Source organism: Hypanus sabinus, chromosome 24 (assembly GCF_030144855.1).
Source record: "Hypanus sabinus isolate sHypSab1 chromosome 24, sHypSab1.hap1, whole genome shotgun sequence".
Lineage (NCBI taxonomy): Eukaryota > Metazoa > Chordata > Chondrichthyes > Myliobatiformes > Dasyatidae > Hypanus > Hypanus sabinus.
In genome coordinates, this window is record NC_082729.1 from 17340495 (window position 1) to 17354912 (window position 14418).

At 41.8% G+C, this 14418-nt stretch overlaps 4 non-coding genes across 4 annotated transcripts; 1 reads left to right on the forward strand and 3 right to left on the reverse strand.

Annotated features, from left to right (window-relative positions):
* Positions 1–2174: 2174 nt before the first annotated feature.
* Positions 2175–2256, reverse strand: trnal-aag (transfer RNA leucine (anticodon AAG)). Its single transcript has one exon. It is a non-coding gene; the product is annotated as a tRNA-Leu (tRNA).
* Positions 2257–7031: 4775 nt separating this feature from the next.
* On the reverse strand, positions 7032–7113 carry trnal-aag (transfer RNA leucine (anticodon AAG)). Its single transcript has one exon. It is a non-coding gene; the product is annotated as a tRNA-Leu (tRNA).
* Positions 7114–11551: 4438 nt separating this feature from the next.
* trnat-agu (transfer RNA threonine (anticodon AGU)) lies at positions 11552–11625 on the forward strand. Its single transcript has one exon. It is a non-coding gene; the product is annotated as a tRNA-Thr (tRNA).
* Positions 11626–12154: 529 nt separating this feature from the next.
* Positions 12155–12236, reverse strand: trnal-aag (transfer RNA leucine (anticodon AAG)). Its single transcript has one exon. It is a non-coding gene; the product is annotated as a tRNA-Leu (tRNA).
* Between the last annotated feature and the right edge of the window lie 2182 nt (positions 12237–14418).

Below are 14418 nucleotides of genomic sequence, written 5' to 3' on the forward strand. Positions count from 1 at the left end.
TACAAACGCACCAAATACTTTTCTTCCAGAAAGTCTTGCACCACAGTCCAATTCACATTTACGTCACTATGTCTCTATTTAGCAGGAGGAGCATTAAAATTCCCTGATTTTTAGTAAACAAACTTTTAGCATTACTTTGTAAGCCTAAAAGGGCGGGAGTAAACAATGAAAGAAGGAAAAGAACAGAAGACAAACATGCGAACACTTCTCTGATCATTAGCAAGAAATGTGATCATTAACACATCTTTGGAGTCTGAATATTATTTATCCCTCCAAGTCTTTGATCTGCAGAGGTTCGTAATTTTCAATATCATTTTACTTTTTTGTGTCCTACTTTTAGTCTGTGCTGTACAAATCACTACTTCTGCTTTGAAAGTGAGAACTGTTTGTTCATCAACAATCAACGAATTCTTTGTTGGCAGATCATGCACTTTACACACCTGACTGTAATCCATCTGTATTCTGGATATTAATAGCTTCGAAAAGCACAGTCTTCTGCACTTTCTGCAGAGTCTCTGCATGTGAGATGACTATTTCTTCCTGAATGTGCTGCTCTGCCGCAGATTTCTTATTTACCGGAAACCCTGCATTAGCAGTGCTGTGTTCCCCTTCACTAGGTTCAAGAATACTTACTTCCCCTCAATCACCTGTCTCTTGCACAAAACACGGTAAATACTCTCATTCTGTAACTAGTGTTCCCACAACCAATCATCTCTCTTTAAGGAGTCTTTTTATTGTTATTTCATGATCTCGTGATTTATTGCTATTTATTTATATTTGCGTTTTCACAGTTTCTTGTTTATTGATCCTGTTTATAGTTACTGTTCTAAAGATTGCTGAGTATACCCGCAGGAAAAAGACCCTCACTGCTGGATGTATGTGGTGTCATGCACCGATAATAATTTTTACTTTGAACTTTGAAATACCTTTTGGCCTAATGACTTTTCCATTATTACCATAGTGATGACTGGATACTGACGGGATTCCCATACACTAAAATGGCGACACGTGATAGAGTTTTGTTAGTGTTTTCCTTTATCAATATCCAGAGGTCCCACCAGGATTTACTTTTAGAGGAAGTCTAAATCGATGGCATCAGAAAGGATTGGGAGAGGTTGCTTTCTGAAAAATGGACGTTTTCCATAGGAGGCCTTAAAAGCGAAACTTCGAGATTAATAACTGTGTATGCCCCTGGCCGAATAAAACAGGAGGCTATCAGGTTTAGGGAATCTCAGTGTTCCGGACATAGAGGACATAGTTACGAAGAAGTAGGTGTGTAGCATGTATTGGCAGAAAGGAATAAATAATGTGCTTGAGAGGTCGTGAACATATATTACGCAGGCAGACTGTATAGGGGTGATTTTCTCAGTAGGGTCTACTTTGATTTATGTCGTCTTTACAGTTTGAATCCGAAACAATTCCCTCGCTAGTAGATGAAGAATAGTTAATGCAAATTAACTATCATCATTACAGTTGCCTTTTAGTGTGAGGGTTCCGTGGCTTAACTGGTCAAAGCGCCTGTCTAGTAAACAGGAGATCCCGGGTTCAACTCCCAGCGCAGCCTTTAAGCTATGGGGTGAATTGCCATGGGAAGAAAGCTACGAAGCAGAAATATGCTCACTGCAAATCATAAATTACACATTCAAGGAATGGAACTTATTATTCCTCGAAAATGTGGTAAGTCTGGTGCTCTCTGCGGAGCAAGAAACAGGACGACGAAGTCATATATAGATATTTTTGCTATAGTGTTTTTACATTGTTGGTCAGCTTTACTAAATTGCCTGGTCTTACTGAGGAATATCTCATTGAGTTTCATACATCTTTCCTATTGAACTCCGAAGAGTTCGCTGCCTATTTCAAGAAACCGTAAAGACGGTGTCACTGAAATGAAGACAAATACATATTGATGTTAATTACTTTTTCACCCACTACTCTCGTTAAATAGAGGTCACGAACCCCACCCATCCCCACGATGCCCTGCCTATGTAGAGTGTACAGCAGTCACACAATAATATAGTTGGCCATGAAACCAATATACTGTACTATTATCCAGGAACATAGTCATGATGATTTGTGATTCTTATATTTAGCTCTGCAAAACATTTCAGGTTTCACCTCTATACCACAACTGAAACCCTGGCGGAAAAGAACAAATACGTGTACGTACTCCACAATGGCAGTGGTGGGATTCGAACCCACGCCTCCTTGGAGACTGGAGCCTTAATCCAGCGCCTTAGACCGCTCGGCCACACTACCACGTTTTTTAACTGTTACACAGTGACGTGATTTGTTGCTGACCTTAATCTGCAAAGCGTATCATCGGTATAATAAATAGAAATATTCTCCCACATACTATGCTTGAGGTTCCGTGCATTTTCCATTTTTTTCCAACCCAAAGCATTCCAGAGGGAACACTGGTACAGAGTTACCTCTTCAAATTGCCGAGTGCCAGTCAATGCTTTTCCAGATGTCACTGTGAGTATTCTCAGGATATTCATGGAACAGTAGGGATAAATATTCACATTCCCAGCCGTCGAATAGTAAAATCACCCCCTAACGACCGATGTTGTCTCAGTCAGCGACTTTTGCACTAGTACGCCAAAATGTTGCAAGGTTTTCATTCACATCAACCAATCCCAGCCCCGAGCCCTGACATTTCAAATTAAAACACTCACGTTGACAACGGTTCTCGAAACATATACTTGGCTCTTTCTGGGATATTTAAAGCTATTCGAAAATACAAATACAAACCTTCAATATGAGTTGAAACAGATTTTGTGAAGTTGTTTTAGGATTAAATAGCATTGACTTGCAAATACACCGCACCAGACACTGTTCCATTTGCACTGTCCAAATTTTTAATTTGAAAAGTGATGAAAATTACAATCTTCAAACAGTGCTTATGCCGGGACAAGGTACCAGATCATTTGGACACTTGTGTGTTTGTGAGGTGACAAATTCCAGTTTGTTTCCTGAACCACGGGAAATACAAAACAAATCAGCAGGAAGAAAACTGCGCAGCTCTGTCATTCAATCACGTCATTGCTGATCAGTTGTCTGCCCAACTCCTCACTTCCACCGATCTTGTTAATTTTTCGTTTTCTTTTTCATTAATCATTAATTTCCCGCCTTCTTAATAGTGGAGGACTCTATCTCCTCCGCATTTTGCTTAATTAATTCAATGGATGACAACGACCTGAAAGAAATGGGATCTTCTGATTGACATGTTTTGTGAATGACTCGATTACTTCAATCCATGACTTAAATTGTTCGATTCTCTGCCATCACACGACATCAGCACCCCCCCCCCCCCGATTTCCAACCGTATTTGTCATTGTGGAGAAAATACCATCTCTAGAAGCAAAAACTGTTTTTGACTTATTACTTAATCACTCATCAGTAGAAGTTCAACACGTTTGCCTTTGCACCACGGAGCCCACAGTTACATCCTTTTGTGCAGAAAGATAAACTTACTGAAGAGCAGACTGCAATTTATGGAGAACAATCTTCCGTCTGCCCTCGTTTCTCTCAGGAAGAGGGAAAACTAGCAACAATCCAGCAACAATGAATATATTTGAGACAGGTTTTTTTTTAAATAACAAATAAAACATTTATTCAACACTGCTAAAAAAAATCCCAAAGTAAAGAAACAACTAACTTAACCGGAATTCAGCTGCCATACGGCAGCTAGAACAGTTCTTAAAGCAAGAAATGCGAACTCTGTTCTTTAAAGTAGTATTGCAAAAAGTCCAAAATGATTTACAATCAACTAAAGGAAAGAGTTTCCTTGAATTAAATCCTTTTTTGTGACGTTACTGCTGATCCCAGCCGAAGTATGCTTTGCTGAGGGATTTACCATTGAAGGAAATAAAACGGCCTAAAGGCACTGGCCTCTCCCTGGCGAAACTCTGCATCCAACTCTTTCTGCTCACACGCGACATCAACTTTCCTAGATCTTTCAGCTTCCCCAACTTCGATGAATCTTCACTCTAGGACTGCACTTTAACCGGCAGTATTGTTAACTGACAAAACTGCCAGTAATAACCTTTGATATAAGGCAGAAAGTAAAACGCCACTTTAAAATAAAACTGCGTCATAACATAGAATACGCAGCGAAACGGGAGTCTCTGGCCAATTCAACCACGGACTGCTGCCCCCCAACACTGGGAAGTGTTCTCCTTTAAATCCCTGTTGAAAAACTGCCACAAGACCTCTCACTGGCCGGAAAATGACGTCACTCCACCATCAGAAGACCATTACCTCTTGTCCAGTACATCCTCAATTACATCGTGGTCATATGACAGGTACAAGATACCCGCGTGTACGTAACACCATTTTGTTATATCCATGCTTCCTCAACAACGTTTCACAGTCAACTGGACGGCAAGAATTGTAGGTGACGCAGCAGAATTTTTCAGTCTGATCTGAAACAAAAAAACATCGCATGGGCTTCCCCTCCTATCGACAGCAGCGCGATGCCGATCTTCTGCTGCAGCAGTGTGGTTCCGGAGAAGATCCCGTGAGCGGTTTTCTGCGTAACTTCCCCGGGAGCACAGTGCCACATCCTGACATCGACAGCAGAATTCTGGATTCCTTGCAAATTCCACAGTGATTAAAACAGAATTTGTAGAACAACCAATGTGTCTCTTGCTTATGGTTTCGGCGATTTCCATTTTCCGCATGAAACCCCAATTAATTCACCTGAATGGAATGACGTTTTCAGATCCCTCCGTGAACCAGGCATCCTGCTGCAACATTTCTGCGGCGCTTCAGATCGCACGGTTGTTCTTCATTTAGTAATGTTTATTGACATCTGGCTGACCAATGTGAAATACAGTACCGACACCTACAGTATCATACAAACGCACCAAATACTTTTCTTCCAGAAAGTCTTGCACCACAGTCCAATTCACATTTACGTCACTATGTCTCTATTTAGCAGGAGGAGCATTAAAATTCCCTGATTTTTAGTAAACAAACTTTTAGCATTACTTTGTAAGCCTAAAAGGGCGGGAGTAAACAATGAAAGAAGGAAAAGAACAGAAGACAAACATGCGAACACTTCTCTGATCATTAGCAAGAAATGTGATCATTAACACATCTTTGGAGTCTGAATATTATTTATCCCTCCAAGTCTTTGATCTGCAGAGGTTCGTAATTTTCAATATCATTTTACTTTTTTGTGTCCTACTTTTAGTCTGTGCTGTACAAATCACTACTTCTGCTTTGAAAGTGAGAACTGTTTGTTCATCAACAATCAACGAATTCTTTGTTGGCAGATCATGCACTTTACACACCTGACTGTAATCCATCTGTATTCTGGATATTAATAGCTTCGAAAAGCACAGTCTTCTGCACTTTCTGCAGAGTCTCTGCATGTGAGATGACTATTTCTTCCTGAATGTGCTGCTCTGCCGCAGATTTCTTATTTACCGGAAACCCTGCATTAGCAGTGCTGTGTTCCCCTTCACTAGGTTCAAGAATACTTACTTCCCCTCAATCACCTGTCTCTTGCACAAAACACGGTAAATACTCTCATTCTGTAACTAGTGTTCCCACAACCAATCATCTCTCTTTAAGGAGTCTTTTTATTGTTATTTCATGATCTCGTGATTTATTGCTATTTATTTATATTTGCGTTTTCACAGTTTCTTGTTTATTGATCCTGTTTATAGTTACTGTTCTAAAGATTGCTGAGTATACCCGCAGGAAAAAGACCCTCACTGCTGGATGTATGTGGTGTCATGCACCGATAATAATTTTTACTTTGAACTTTGAAATACCTTTTGGCCTAATGACTTTTCCATTATTACCATAGTGATGACTGGATACTGACGGGATTCCCATACACTAAAATGGCGACACGTGATAGAGTTTTGTTAGTGTTTTCCTTTATCAATATCCAGAGGTCCCACCAGGATTTACTTTTAGAGGAAGTCTAAATCGATGGCATCAGAAAGGATTGGGAGAGGTTGCTTTCTGAAAAATGGACGTTTTCCATAGGAGGCCTTAAAAGCGAAACTTCGAGATTAATAACTGTGTATGCCCCTGGCCGAATAAAACAGGAGGCTATCAGGTTTAGGGAATCTCAGTGTTCCGGACATAGAGGACATAGTTACGAAGAAGTAGGTGTGTAGCATGTATTGGCAGAAAGGAATAAATAATGTGCTTGAGAGGTCGTGAACATATATTACGCAGGCAGACTGTATAGGGGTGATTTTCTCAGTAGGGTCTACTTTGATTTATGTCGTCTTTACAGTTTGAATCCGAAACAATTCCCTCGCTAGTAGATGAAGAATAGTTAATGCAAATTAACTATCATCATTACAGTTGCCTTTTAGTGTGAGGGTTCCGTGGCTTAACTGGTCAAAGCGCCTGTCTAGTAAACAGGAGATCCCGGGTTCAACTCCCAGCGCAGCCTTTAAGCTATGGGGTGAATTGCCATGGGAAGAAAGCTACGAAGCAGAAATATGCTCACTGCAAATCATAAATTACACATTCAAGGAATGGAACTTATTATTCCTCGAAAATGTGGTAAGTCTGGTGCTCTCTGCGGAGCAAGAAACAGGACGACGAAGTCATATATAGATATTTTTGCTATAGTGTTTTTACATTGTTGGTCAGCTTTACTAAATTGCCTGGTCTTACTGAGGAATATCCCATTGAGTTTCATACATCTTTCCTATTGAACTCCGAAGAGTTCGCTGCCTATTTCAAGAAACCGTAAAGACGGTGTCACTGAAATGAAGACAAATACATATTGATGTTAATTACTTTTTCACCCACTACTCTCGTTAAATAGAGGTCACGAACCCCACCCATCCCCACGATGCCCTGCCTATGTAGAGTGTACAGCAGTCACACAATAATATAGTTGGCCATGAAACCAATATACTGTAGTATTATCCAGGAACATAGTCATGATGATTTGTGATTCTTATATTTAGCTCTGCAAAACATTTCAGGTTTCACCTCTATACCACAACTGAAACCCTGGCGGAAAAGAACAAATACGTGTACGTACTCCACAATGGCAGTGGTGGGATTCGAACCCACGCCTCCTTGGAGACTGGAGCCTTAATCCAGCGCCTTAGACCGCTCGGCCACACTACCACGTTTTTTAACTGTTACACAGTGACGTGGTTTGTTGCTGACCTTAATCTGCAAAGCGTATCATCGGTATAATAAATAGAAATATTCTCCCACATACTATGCTTGAGGTTCCGTGCATTTTCCATTTTTTCCAACCCAAAGCATTCCAGAGGGAACACTGGTACAGAGTTGCCTCTTCAAATTGCCGAGTGCCAGTCAATGCTTTTCCAGATGTCACTGTGAGTATTCTCAGGATATTCATGGAACAGTAGGGATAAATATTCACATTCCCAGCCGTCGAATAGTAAAATCACCCCCTAACGACCGATGTTGTCTCAGTCAGCGACTTTTGCACTAGTACGCCAAAATGTTGCAAGGTTTTCATTCACATCAACCAATCCCAGCCCCGAGCCCTGACATTTCAAATTAAAACACTCACGTTGACAACGGTTCTCGAAACATATACTTGGCTCTTTCTGGGATATTTAAAGCTATTCGAAAATACAAATACAAACCTTCAATATGAGTTGAAACAGATTTTGTGAAGTTGTTTTAAGATTAAATAGCATTGACTTGCAAATACACCGCACCAGACACTGTTCCATTTGCACTGTCCAAATTTTTAATTTAAAAAGTGATGAAAATTACAATCTTCAAACAGTGCTTATGCCGGGACAAGGTACCAGGTCATTTGGACACTTGTGTGTTTGTGAGGTGACAAATTCCAGTTTGTTTCCTGAACCACGGGAAATACAAAACAAATCAGCAGGAAGAAAACTGCGCAGCTCTGTCATTCAATCACGTCATTGCTGATCAGTTGTCTGCCCAACTCCTCACTTCCACCGATCTTGTTAATTTTTCGTTTTCTTTTTCATTAATCATTAATTTCCCGCCTTCTTAATAGTGGAGGACTCTATCTCCTCCGCATTTTGCTTAATTAATTCAATGGATGACAACGACCTGAAAGAAATGGGATCTTCTGATTGACATGTTTTGTGAATGACTCGATTACTTCAATCCATGACTTAAATTGTTCGATTCTCTGCCATCACACGACATCAGCCCCTCGATTTCCAACCGTATTTGTCATTGTGGAGAAAATACCATCTCTAGAAGCAAAAACTGTTTTTGACTTATTACTTAATCACTCATCAGTAAAAGTTCAACACGCTTGCCTTTGCACCACGGAGCCCACAGTTACATCCTTTAGTGCAGAAAGATAAACTTACTGAAGAGCAGACTGCAATTTATGGAGAACAATCTTCCGTCTGCCCTCGTTTCACTCAGGAAGAGGGAAAACTAGCAACAATCCAGCAACAATGAATATATTTGAGACAGGTTTTTTTTTAATAACAAATAAAACATTTATTCAACACTGCTAAAAAAAATGCCAAAGTAAAGAAACAAATAACTTAACCGGAATTCAGCTGCCATACGGCAGCTAGAACAGTTCCTAAAGCAAGAAATGCGAACTCTGTTCTTTAAAGTATTATTGCAAAAAGTCCAAAATGATTTACAATCAACTAAAGGAAAGAGTTTCCTTGAATTAAATCCTTTTTTGTGACGTTACTGTTGATCCCAGCCGAAGTATGCTTTGCTGAGGGATTTACCATTGAAGGAAATAAAACGGCCTGAAGGCACTGACCTCTCCCTGGCGAAACTCTGCATCCAACTCTTTCTGCTCACACGCGACATCAAGTTTCCTAGATCTTTCCGCTTCCCCAACTTCGATGAATCTTCACTCTCGAACTGCACTTTAACAGGCAGTATTGCAGCAAATCCGTCGGCAATAACCTTTGACTTAAAGCAGAAAATAAATCTCCACTTTAAAATAAAACTGCGTCATAATGGCGGTGCAGACTTGAGGGGCCGAATGGTCTACTTCTGCACCTATTGTCTATTGTCTATAACATAAAATACGCAGCAAAACCGGAATCTCTGCCCAATTCAACCATGGACTGTCCCCAAAACACAGGGAGGGGTTCTCCTTTTATATCCCGTTGAAAAACTATCACATGACCTCTCACTGGCGGGAAACTGACGTCACTCCACCATCACAAGACCATTACCTCATGTCCAACATAGCCTCAATTACATCATGGCCACGTGACAGGCACAAGTTACCCGCGGGTACGTAACCCCATTCTGTTATATTGCAGCTTGCTCAACAACGTTTCATAATCAACTGGACGGCAAGAATTGTAGGTGACGCAGCAGAATTTTTCCGTCTGATCAGAAACAGAAACACATCGCGTGGTCTTTCCCTCCTATCGAGGGCAGCGCGACACCGATCTTCTGCAGCAGCAGTGTGGTTCCGGAGAAGATCCCGTTAGCGGTTTTCAGCGTAATTTCCCCGGGAGCAGAGTGCCACATCCTGACATTGACTGCAGAATTCCGGATTCCTGGCGAATTCCGCAGTGATTAAAATAGAATTTGTAGAGGAAACAATGTGTCTCTTGCTTAAGTTTGCGGGGATTTCCATTTTCCTCATGAAACCCCAATTAATTCATCTGAATGGAATGACATTTTCAAATCTCTCCATGAGGCAGGGATCCTGCTGCAACATTTATGCTGCGCTTCAGATCGCACGAGACCTTGCTTGCGTTTGTTCCTCATTTAGTAATGTTTATTGGCGGTTGGCTGACAAACGTGGGATACAGTACCGATACCTACAGTATCATACAAACACACCAAATACTTTTCTTCCAGAAAGTCTTCCACCACAGTCCAAATCACATTTATGTCACTGTGACCCTATTCAGCACGAGGAGCATTAAAATCACTTGATTATTAGCAAACAAACTTTTAGCATTACTTTGTAAGCCTAAAAGGGCGGGAGTAAACAATAAAAGAAGGAAAAGAACAGAAGACAATCATACGAACACTTCTCTGACCATTAGCAAGAAATGTGATCATTAACACATCTTTGACGTCTGAATATTATTTATCCCTCGAAGTCTTTGATCTGCAGAGGTTCGTAGTTTTCAATATAATTTTATTTTTTGTGTCCTACTTTTCGTTTGTGCTGTACAATTCACTACTTCTGCTTTGAAAGTGAGAAATTTTAGTTCATCAACAATCAACGAATTATTTGTTGGCAGATCATGCACTTTACACACCCGACTGTAATCCATCAGTATTCTGGATATTAATAGCTCTAAAAAGCACAGTCTTCTGCACTTTCTGCAGAGTCTCTGCATGTGAGATGCCCATTTCTTCCTGAACGCGCTGCTCTGCCACAGATTTCTTACTTACTGGACACCCTGCATTAGCAGTGCTGAGTTCCCCTTCACGAGGTTCAAGAACAATTACTTCCCCTCAATCATCTGTCTCTTGCACGGAACAGGCTAACTACTCTCATTCTGTAACTAGTGTTCCCACAACCAATGATCTCTCTTTAAGGATTCTTTTTCTTGTTATTTCATGATCTCGTAATTTATTGCTATTTATTTATTTTTGCATTTGCAGTTTCTAGTTCATTGATTCTGTTTACAGTTACTGTTCTATAGATTTGCTGAGTATACCCGCAGGAAAAAGAACCTCACTGTTGGATGTATGTGGTGACATGCACCGATAATAAATTTTACTCTGAACTTTGAAATACCTTTTGGCCTAATGACTTCTCCATTATTACCATAGTGATGACTGGATACTGACTGGATTCCCATACACTAAAATGGCGACATGTGATAGAGTTTGCTTAGTGTTTTCCTTTATCAATATCCAGAGGTCCCAACAGGATCTCCTTTTAGAGGAAGACATGGCATGTGACCGGAATATTTGTAAGGGAGCACTTTGGATCTAGTGATAATATTTCCATTTGTTTCAGGATAATTATAGAGATGGATAGGTATGGTCCTTGGTTTGAAATCATAAGTTGGAGAAAGGTCAATTTTGATGGCGTCAGAATGGATTGGGAGAGGTTGTTTTCTGACAAATGGAGGTTTTTCATAGGAGGCCTTAAAAGCGAAACTTCCAGAGTAATGAATTTGTATGCCCCTGCAGAATAAAACGGGAGGCTAACACGAGGAAATCTGCAGATGCTGAAAATTCAGACAACAACACACACAAAATGCTTGCAGAACACAGCAGGCTAGACAGCGCTTCTCCCTATAGATGCTGCCTAGCCTGCTGTGTCCTACCAGCATTTTGTGTGTGTTGTTGTTTAAAACAGGAGGCTATCAGGTGTAGGGAATCTCGGTGTTCAGGACATAGAAAACATAGTTACGAAGAAGTAGGTGCGTAGCAGTTATAGGCAGAAAGGATGTGGTGAACATGTACTTGAGATGTGGTGAACATGTATTATGCAGGCAGACTGTATAGTGGTGATTCTCTCAGTAGAGTCTACTTTGTTTTATGTCATCTTTACGGTGTGAATCCGAAGCAATTCCCTCGCTGGCAGACGAAGAAGAGTTAATGCAAATTAACTATCATCATTACAGTTGCCTTTTAGTGTGAGGGTTCCGTGGCTTAACTGGTCAAAGCTCCTGTCTAGTAGACAGGAGATCCTGGGTTCAACTCCCAGCGGAACCTTTAAGTTATGTGGTGAAGAATCTGTGAAGCAGAAATACGCTCGCTGCAAATTCAAGGAACGGAACATGTTATTCCTCGAAAACCTGGTAAATCTGATCCTCTCTACGGAGCAAGAAACAGGACGGCGGTGTCATATAGATAACATTTTTGCTGTAGCGCGTTGACAGTGTTGCTCAGCTTTACTAACTTGCCTGGTCTTATTGAGGAATATCACACTGAGTTTCTTACGTCTTTCCTATTGAACTCCAGAGAGCAATTACATATTGATGTTAATGACTTTTTTCACCCACTACTTTCGTTAAATAGAGGTCACGAATCACACCCATGCACACGATCCTCCGCCCGATCTGCACTGTTCAGCAGTCACACAATAATATACTTCGCCGCGACGTCAATATAGTACTATCTAGGATCGTAGTCATGATGATTTGTGATTCTTACATTTAGCTCTGCAAAACGTTTCGGGCTTCATTTTAATATCGCAACGGAAACCCTGGCGGAAAAGAACAAAACGTGTACGTACTCGTGATGGCAGTGGTGGGATTCGAACCCACGCCTCCTTGGAGACTGGAGCCTTAATCCAGCGCCTTAGACCGCTCGGCCACACTACCACATTTTTTAACCGTTACACAGTGACGTCATTTGTTGACGACGTTTTCTTCAAAGTGTTATATCATCTGTAGAGTAATTTGAAATATTCTCCCACACTCTGTGCTGGAGGTTCCATGCATTTTCCATTTCTTTCCAACCCTAAGCATTCCAGAGGGAATGGATGAGGTAAGAAGCTGGGAGGTGATAGGAGAGGGGGAGTGATGGATGAGGAAAACTGTGAGGTGACTGGAGAGGGGGAAGTTCTTCAAATTGCCGAGTGCCGGTCAATAGTTTTCCAGGTCTCACTGCGAGTATTCTCAGTATATTCATGGAAGAGTGGGGCTAAATATTCATATTTCCAGCCGATACGAGAAGTAAAATCACCCCCTAACGACCGATGTTGTCACATTCAGCGACCTCTGCACATGTACGCCAAAATGGTTTTCATTCACATGAACCAATCGCAGCCCCACACCCTGATATTTCAAATTAAAGCATTCACGTTGACCACGGTGCTCGAAATCTATACTCGGCCCTTTCTGAGAGATTTAAAGCTGTTCGAAAATACAAACACAAACCTCCAATATGAGTTGAAACAGATTTTGTGAAGTTGTTTTAGGATTAAAAAGAATTGACTTGCAATTGCACCGCACCAGATACTGTTCCGTCAGCACTGTCAGAGTTTTTAATTTAAAAAATGATGAAGATTACCATCTTCAAACAGTGCTTATGAGGGGACTAGGTACCAGGTCATTTGGGCACTTGTGTGTTTGTGAGGCGACAAGTTCCAGGTTATTTCCTGAACCACGGGAAATACAAAATCAGCAGGAAGAAGACTGCGGTGCTCTGTCATTCAATCACGTCGTAGCTGATCAGTTGTCTGCCCAACTCGTCACTTCCACCGATCTTGTTAATTTATCGCTTTCATTTTGTTAGTCATTTATTTCCCACCTCATGAATAGTCGAGGACTCTATCTCCTCCGCATTTTGCCTAATGGATGCCTAGTGGATGACAACAACCTGAAAGAAATGGGATCAACTGATTGACGTGTGTTGTGAAATGACTCGATTATTTCAAACCACGCGCCGTGATCAGCTACTCGAATTCCGATTGTATTTATCATTACAGTGCGGAGAAAGTACCGTCTCTGGAAACAAAAACTTTTTTTTTTACTCATCGAGCAAACACGAGGAAAACTGCAGATGCTGGAAATTCAAACAACACACACACAAAATGCTGGTGGAACACAGCAGGCCAGGCAGCATCTATAAGGAGAAGAACTGTCGACGTTTCGGGCCGAGACCCTTCGTCAGGCCTAACTGAAAGGAAGGATAGTAAGAGATTTGAAAGTAGTGCGGGTGAGGGGGAAATGTGAAATGATAAGAGAAGACCGGAGGGGGTGGGATGAAGCTAAGAGCTGGAAAGGTGATTGGCGAAAGTGATACCGAGCTGGAGAAGGGAAAGGATCATGGGACGGGAGGCCTCGTGTGAAAGAAAGGAGGTGTGTGTGTGTGTGGGGGAAGCACCAGAGGGAGATGGAGAACAGGCAAACAACTAAGTATGTCAAGGATGGGTTAAGAAGGGGAGGAGGGGAATTAACGGAAGTTAGAGAAGTCAATGTTCATGTCATCAGGTTGGAGGCTACCCAGCCGGTATATAAGGTGTTGTTCTTCCAAACTGAGTTTGGATTCATTTTGACAGTAGAGGAGGCCATGGATAGACATATCAGAATGGGAATGGGACGTGGAATTGTTCAGCGAAACGGTCTGTCAGTCTGCGTCGGCTCTCACCAATATATAAAAGGCCACACCGGGAGCACCGGACGCAGTATACCACACCAGCCGAATCACAGGTGAAGTGTCACCTCACCTGGAAGGATTGTCTGGGGCCCTGAATGGTTGTGAGGGAGGAAGTGTAAGGGCAGGTGTAGCACTTGTTCTGCTTACAAGGATAAGTGCCAGGAAGGAGATCGGTGGGAAGGGATGTGGGGGACGAGTGGACAAGGGAGACGAGTCGGGAGCGATCCCTGCGGAAAGCAGAAAGTGTGTGTGGGGGGGAAAGATGTGCTTGGTATCCCTTTGGAGGTGGCAGCAGTTACGGCGAATTATACATTGGCCCTGAGGCTGTTGGCGTGGTAGGTGAGGACAAGGGGAACCCTATCCCGAGTGGGGTTGCGGGCGGATGGGGTGAGGGCAGATGTG